Here is a 6,839-nt window from a genome sequence, read left to right on the forward strand (position 1 = left end):
AAGACCCATACCTCACACTATGCACAGAAACAAACTCAAAATGGATCAAAGACCTAAATACAAAATCTAAAATGATAAAGATCATGGAAGAAAAAATGGGGACAACACTAGGAGCCCTAATACATGGCATAAACAGAATACAAACCATAAGTAACAATGCACAAACACCAGAAGAGAAACTAGATAACTGGGAGCTCCTAAAAATCAGTTAGTCTCATCAGAAGACTTCACCAAAAGAGTCAAAAGACCTACAGACTGGGAAAAACATTTTGGGTATGACAAATCCGATCAGCATCTAATCTCTAAAATCTACAAAATACTGCAAAACCTCGACAACAAAAAGACAAATAACCCAATTAAAAAAATGAGCAAAGGATATAAACAGGCACTTCTCCAAAGAAGACATTCAGGCAGCTAACAGACACATAAGGAAATGCTCACGATCATTAGCCATTAGAGAAATGAAAATCAAAACTACAGTGAGATACCATCTCACTCCAACAAGGCTAGCATTAATCCCAAAACCAAGAAAAATAAATGTTGGAGAGGCTGTGAGAGCCTGGAACATTTATACACTGTTGGTGGGAATGTAACATGGGCCAATCAGTTTAGAAATCGATTTGGCACTTCATTAAAAAGCTAGAAATAGAAGTACCCTAGGATCCAGCAATCCCACTCCTTGGAATATATCCTAGAGAAATAAGAGCCGTCACTCAAATAGACGTGTGCACACCCCTGTTCATTGCAGCACTGTTCATGATAGCAAAAAGATGACAACAACCCAGGCCATTGTTGAGTTGTGAATTGGACTAGCTGGTTTTTTCATGAAATACCATTTTTACTCAAAACAGTGACTATGAATAATCACACTTGGTATTTGACAAATATTTACTTGACAATACTCCAAGTTAACCCCTGACTTCAAGGAAAACAACTGAAAGAAGATGTTGCCAATGTTAAAATTTGAACTTTAAAGCAAAAATTATAATTTTGGAACACTTGTATCTATCATAAGCTTCAAGCTTCCAAATACTCGAAGACTTTTCTGATGAGACTGTAGTGAAACAAATGTGGTTTTTTTAATAGTATATAAAACATATCTATGTTTGGAAGATCTGCGTAACTCAGTGAACCATGTTTTCCAAATCATGAATACAAGATGTTAGCAAACCAAGCATAGGTAAAGATCCATCCGTATGGAAGAGAGAGCAACTGTAACATAACACAGTATGAAATGTTCATCGATCAGGTTTCCTGTTGATTCCACATGGCAACTAAACTTTAAGAAACAGTATGTAGTTGAGTTTTGGTGTAGTATCAAAGAAGAATGTCTACAGTCATCTGAAAAGGCTGCTAAAACACTCCTCCCTTTTCCAACTCTATATCTGTGTGAAGCTGGATTTTATCTATATTTTTCAACCAGGACACACATCACAACTGATGGAATGCAGAAGCAGATATGAGAATCCAGCTGTCTTCTTTTACGCCAATCATTAAACAGATTTGCAGAAAATACAAAACATTGCGACAATTCTTACTAAATTTTGTTTTGTTTTGGAAAATATAGGCTTTATTCCATAAAAGTATGTGTTTCATAAAACCCATATTGTGAGCTTATTATTTTTTTATATTAATTAAATATTTTAATTTTCTCTCAATTTTATATCTAGTATGATAAGTATCTATAGCTCACATCAATAAAAGCTCTTTGGAGTCTTTAATAATAATAATAATAAAGGGAATCTGGGACCAGAAACTTTCAGAGCCACTGGTCTGGGATAGCCCTAGGAGATCCATCTAGCAGGATGCACATGTCTTTCAACTGCTCGAGGTTGCATTTTAGCAGGTCCCTTTCAGTCAGTCCTATCCCTGCTGTCCCCCTGAATTGAAGCCATGTGCTCAGCCTGTGTCAATTCTGGCTTGGTGGCCAGAGTCTATGTACCTCAGGATCCTTCCTACCCACTTACAAACTATCTTTAGACCTCAGCGGGATTGGGGTGTGGGCAGTGGAGGCAGGGTGGGAGTATATTCAGTCCTGAGATGGCAGTCAAGTACACAAAGCCCCTTGTAACTGAACCAAGGGGGTCCAGGGTGGGGAGTGTGGAGTGGGGACAGTGTAGGTGTTAGGTAGCATTTGAGCCAAATCTCGAGGGACATGTCACATTTGGCCAGGCAATGCCACATACAGAGGTCAGTGACAATTTTAGGCACATTGACTTCTCATGGGAAAAGCAGGTCAATGCTTGTCTTCTTTTGCCTATTCGTAATCCTAACCCTACATCTCTTCCCATAACTGAGTATCATTCCTAAGACTCCCTTGGCATGCCTTCAGAAGTTTATTTGGAAATACTCTTTATGGTTCGCGGCTGAGAATAAAGGCTGGGATTTAGTGATGTTTGGACAAACCTCCTGTAAAGAGCTGGGCATTGGAGTAGGACAGAAGGAGTTCTTGTTTCCCATCTTTTTATTCTTTAGTCTGAGATCTTGAGCAAATTCTTAAACTCTTTAAGCCTTAGTTTCCTCATCTGGAAAGTGGACACAATAACACAAAACTCTCACAGCTGTTGGGACAATTCGTTAAGAACATATGTGAAAGCATATGCTTGGAACAAGCATTCATTTAAATAATATTGATTTCTTTCCTTTCCCTATCCTCTACTTCCCTCCAGCAGGGATACTCACACTGGGATCCATTTATGACTGAGTGAGCCACCATGAGGACAGAGCCACCGCCTTTAACTCCTGGGTGAAGGCAAGAGGTTAGTTAAACTAGAAAACACAATACGCACCTTATGTTAATAGACATTTTAATATTTTTCTGTAATTACACAGAGTACAGGCATTTTCTTATAAATCAGCTCTCATAATGTGAATAAGATAGCTAGACCATAGTAAGTCTGGTTAAAGAACTTTCTAGGAACAGGGCTGTTTACCTAGTTTTGCCCACACTGGGTTCTAGATTATTTTACTATAATAGGCAGGCAGAAGACACCCACTGTAAACTTTATAATATTTGTACTATAATATTTATATGCTTGGCAGGGTCCTTACCTTTGGTGTTCATGAAGACAACAAAAAGATCCATTGGAAATGGCTAAGATTCCTTCCAATAAAACTGGAACTAACATACAATTGTCTGCATAGTTAACTTGGAAGCAATACTAAAAATACTATAAAAAATTTCCGCAGAGATCCTGTTTTCAATGTCCAATTTCTTAATGATTGTTGTTTTACTGTGTCAGGGCACTTATTACTATTTTCAGTTAGCTTCTCCCTCTTTGCCTACGTGACTGCCCCAAACTTAAGTGCAGAGTCCTCATCCGTGGTATTCTAGAGAAATGGCTTTCTTCTAATATTTCTGCCAAATGTCTGCTACTGCTTACTCCCCAGGGAACTCTCCCAATCACTCTCCCTCTCTCCTCCCCCTCTCCTACTCCCATCTCTCTCTTCTCTCCCTCTGTCTTCTTGCCTGTGAGGCTGAAGTTGAAGACAGCACTATAAGCAATGATCCTTGTTTTCTGAGTTGCATGCTCTGTGGATGACTGGAGTGGAGGAATGTGTACATCCAGCTCACTCTCTGGTGGGAAAAAGAACTTCCTAATTTGGGATAGGAGCTGAAAATGGAAATCCGTTCTGTCAGAAACAGGGTCATCATGACATTTCTTGTTTAATACATTAACCCCCTCTCCCGAAGGGGATGACTGTTTAATTATTTCATATCCAAAACAAAATCCAAAGTAAGCGGAACTATCTTGCCTGTCTTTATATTACACGCAATTGTAATATGGCTTTCAGTCCACATGGCTCCATGAGATCAAGAGGAACAGCTCTCTTCATTATGTCTCTTCACTAGAAATGACCAAAAGAGAAAGAAAAAGCTTGTGAAAAGTGGAAGCAGCCAATAGAGCAACTCCAAAAGTGAGAATGTACTCCACTCTCCTGCCCCAGGAGGTGACAGGAGAGAAAGGAAGAGGGAGTAGGCAGGAAAAGTGCTCCTTGGAGAGCACTAGGTGCTCGTCATGCAGGGTGTGGGTGCCCATGCCTGCAGGCCAATACCTCCACATTCTGGAAGAGCACCCCTGCCCAAACCAGGAAGAGACCTAAATCAGGTTATGAATCAAAGAGACCATGTACCATTATAACAAGCTATTATTATCATCCCCACGTTATACATGAGGAAACAGTTAATAACTTACTTGTTGAAGGTTCTAAGGCTGCCAAGTGTCGGGTCCCATTAATTATAAAGCCTGTGATTTCAACTACTGTGCTTTGTTGCCAGGTGATAGTTGTGTGGGATAGTAGGATGCAAGGAAGACTCAAGACTCATGTTTGGTAGCTGACCTAGGTGGGAAACTTTTGTTCCTGGGGGCAGAGTTCTCTAAGGACAAGAGAGACTCCTCACTTGGCTGTGCCTTCCTGTCTGGGCAGAGAGCCCATCCTGAGTCTCCATTTGGGTGGTGTAAGAGGTTCCATATTGTCTCTGGAGAGGAGAATGCACCTTCTCACCCCAGCAGCCCAGCTGTACTCTGAGCAGGGATGGAGGAGAAGGTCCCATAGTCCTGACAAACACCAGGCCTATCCCACAAGGGTCTTTCCCATGGATCTTCACTGCTCACTTCCACTCTTGCTTCCAATACTTCTCCTTTCCAACCTTCTTCTCCAGTGAGCCTTCTCAAATCTTTTTTGCTCTGTAATTGAAACAACCTTTGTCCTCTACTTCCTTCCCAGCTTCCACCCTGAAAGCTTGCTCTACCTCCTGACTCTCCCCAAGAATAGTGCTTCCTCCTCAGTCCTCAGTAGGGAGTCCTGCTTAATCTTCCACACTTACTCCCAAGTTCCAGGAGCCCAGAGGGGCTTTTAGCTTTCTCTCCCTTTCCATTGTCACTTTCAACATTATCTACCTTCCTTTAAGCAATAGCCCTTTTCCCTTGAGGTTCATGCTACTCAACTTTACCCACCCTCCTTTGTGTGGCCATCTGCCTTCTTGGGTCATTGTCCACCTGGAGCACTGAAGCCAAAGCTCGTGGGGTGACATGAGGCTGCCTGATGGATAACACACAATCGAATACTGAAAATATGGAACTGTCGAAATAGGGCCTGTCTTCAAATGCACAGAGACCAAAGTAGACTAGTGGTTACCAGGGGCTCTGGCTGGTGGTGGCAGGAAATCGGAAGTTATTGAGTTTCTGTTTGGGATGATAAAAATGTTTTGGAAACAGACAGTGATGATGGTTGTGCAGCATGTTGAATGTAATTAATGTCACTGAATTATACACTTAAAATGGTTAAAATGAGAAATGTTTTGGTATATATATATTTTACCACACTAGATTCTGAAAAAAGAAAAAAATAGAGCCTGTCTTTACATGTAATGTTACCATTCTGCTGAAGCCAAGAGAGCTGTGAAAAAGAGAATGATCACATGGAAAATTTCCTACAAAATTATCAAGATTTAGATCACTAAAATTTTAATATATCATCTATTAGATTAGAATACAGATGATCATAAATTTAATAGTTACATAAAATGTGATAGTTGACTTTGCGACTGAGGGAGATTGAACTTATCCAAGGCCATTCAATCACCCAGAATTTGAGTACGTATTTTGTAGAAAGCTATTGAAGGAGATGGATGCTGACTGATCTTTAAGGAGGCTTCCAGTTATAATGGGGACCTTAGGTTGGAGGGAACAGAGCTGGATACCCTTCCTCACTACCCTCACCCAGGGCACAAAGTAAGACTTCAGTCTACTCAGAACTCTTTCTACTTTGTGATGTTTGATGCTATTATAACAAGGAAAAAATTAGCAATGTATTCACAGCCAACATAAAATTTGAATTGCTTTTTGTTATCTCTTCTTGCCAAATTGGTGGCTCTTTCAATATGACACCCCACCAAGTCTGGGTCACGTGAAGTTCCAGGTTTATATGGGTTGCATTTTAAGATTTACCATATGAGATTTTTTAAATCTAAGATGTGTAACACGGGTGTATTTTGGATTAAAATAATCAAAGTAGGCCTAATCCAAGAATGCATCTTCACTACCAGATTATTGGATTTATAGGGCTCAGGAGTCAAGAGGAGCAGATATAAGCTGCTACGGGTTGGGACAACAATCAGAAAGACAAAGGAACTTTGTGGACACCTCATCAGAATTGGAATCACAATTTTAAGACAAATACAGGGTTTGGGAAGGTCAGCCTTATGAAGTATTATGTCAATTCATGACGTTGAAGAAGTCTAAAAGTAGAGTGATCCATAGGATTTTCACTGGTTGATTTTTGAATGTAGATCACCAGGCATTTATTCTTAATTTGTCTTAGTCTGGAAGTTCTGCTGAAACCTGTTCAGCATCATAGCAAGAGGCAAGCCTCTACTGACAGATGGGTAGTGAGTGTGCATGAGGTGTGTTGGCCAATGGTCTGATCCACAATCCATCATGGGAATGGCAGCATTTTGTTCTGTTGTGCATGGGTCATCATGAGTCATGGGGCAACTAGACGGAGCTAACAAAAATAAAAGTAGAGTTACCAGCCATCCTGATTTGTCTGGAACTGAGGGGTTTCCCTGGATGGTGGACTTTCGGTGTTAAAACAGGAAAAGTTCCAGGAAAATGTACAGATAATGGAAATACAAAGTATACTCAAAATATGAGTTGGTCACTCTATCTAAAAGATGTTTTTATGAAATTACCAACTAGAAGTTGACTTTTAACCTAGTCTCAAAGGACATGTAATATCAGAAGAAATTAAGAATTCTTTCTAGACTTCCGGCAAAATGGTGCTCTAGGCAGAAGCACCATGCTGTCCCTCCACAGCAAAGATCTGAAAAACTAAGC

The sequence above is a fragment of the Trichechus manatus genome, unplaced genomic scaffold, assembly GCF_000243295.1.
Source record: "Trichechus manatus latirostris isolate Lorelei unplaced genomic scaffold, TriManLat1.0 scaffold00188, whole genome shotgun sequence".
NCBI lineage: Eukaryota > Metazoa > Chordata > Mammalia > Sirenia > Trichechidae > Trichechus > Trichechus manatus.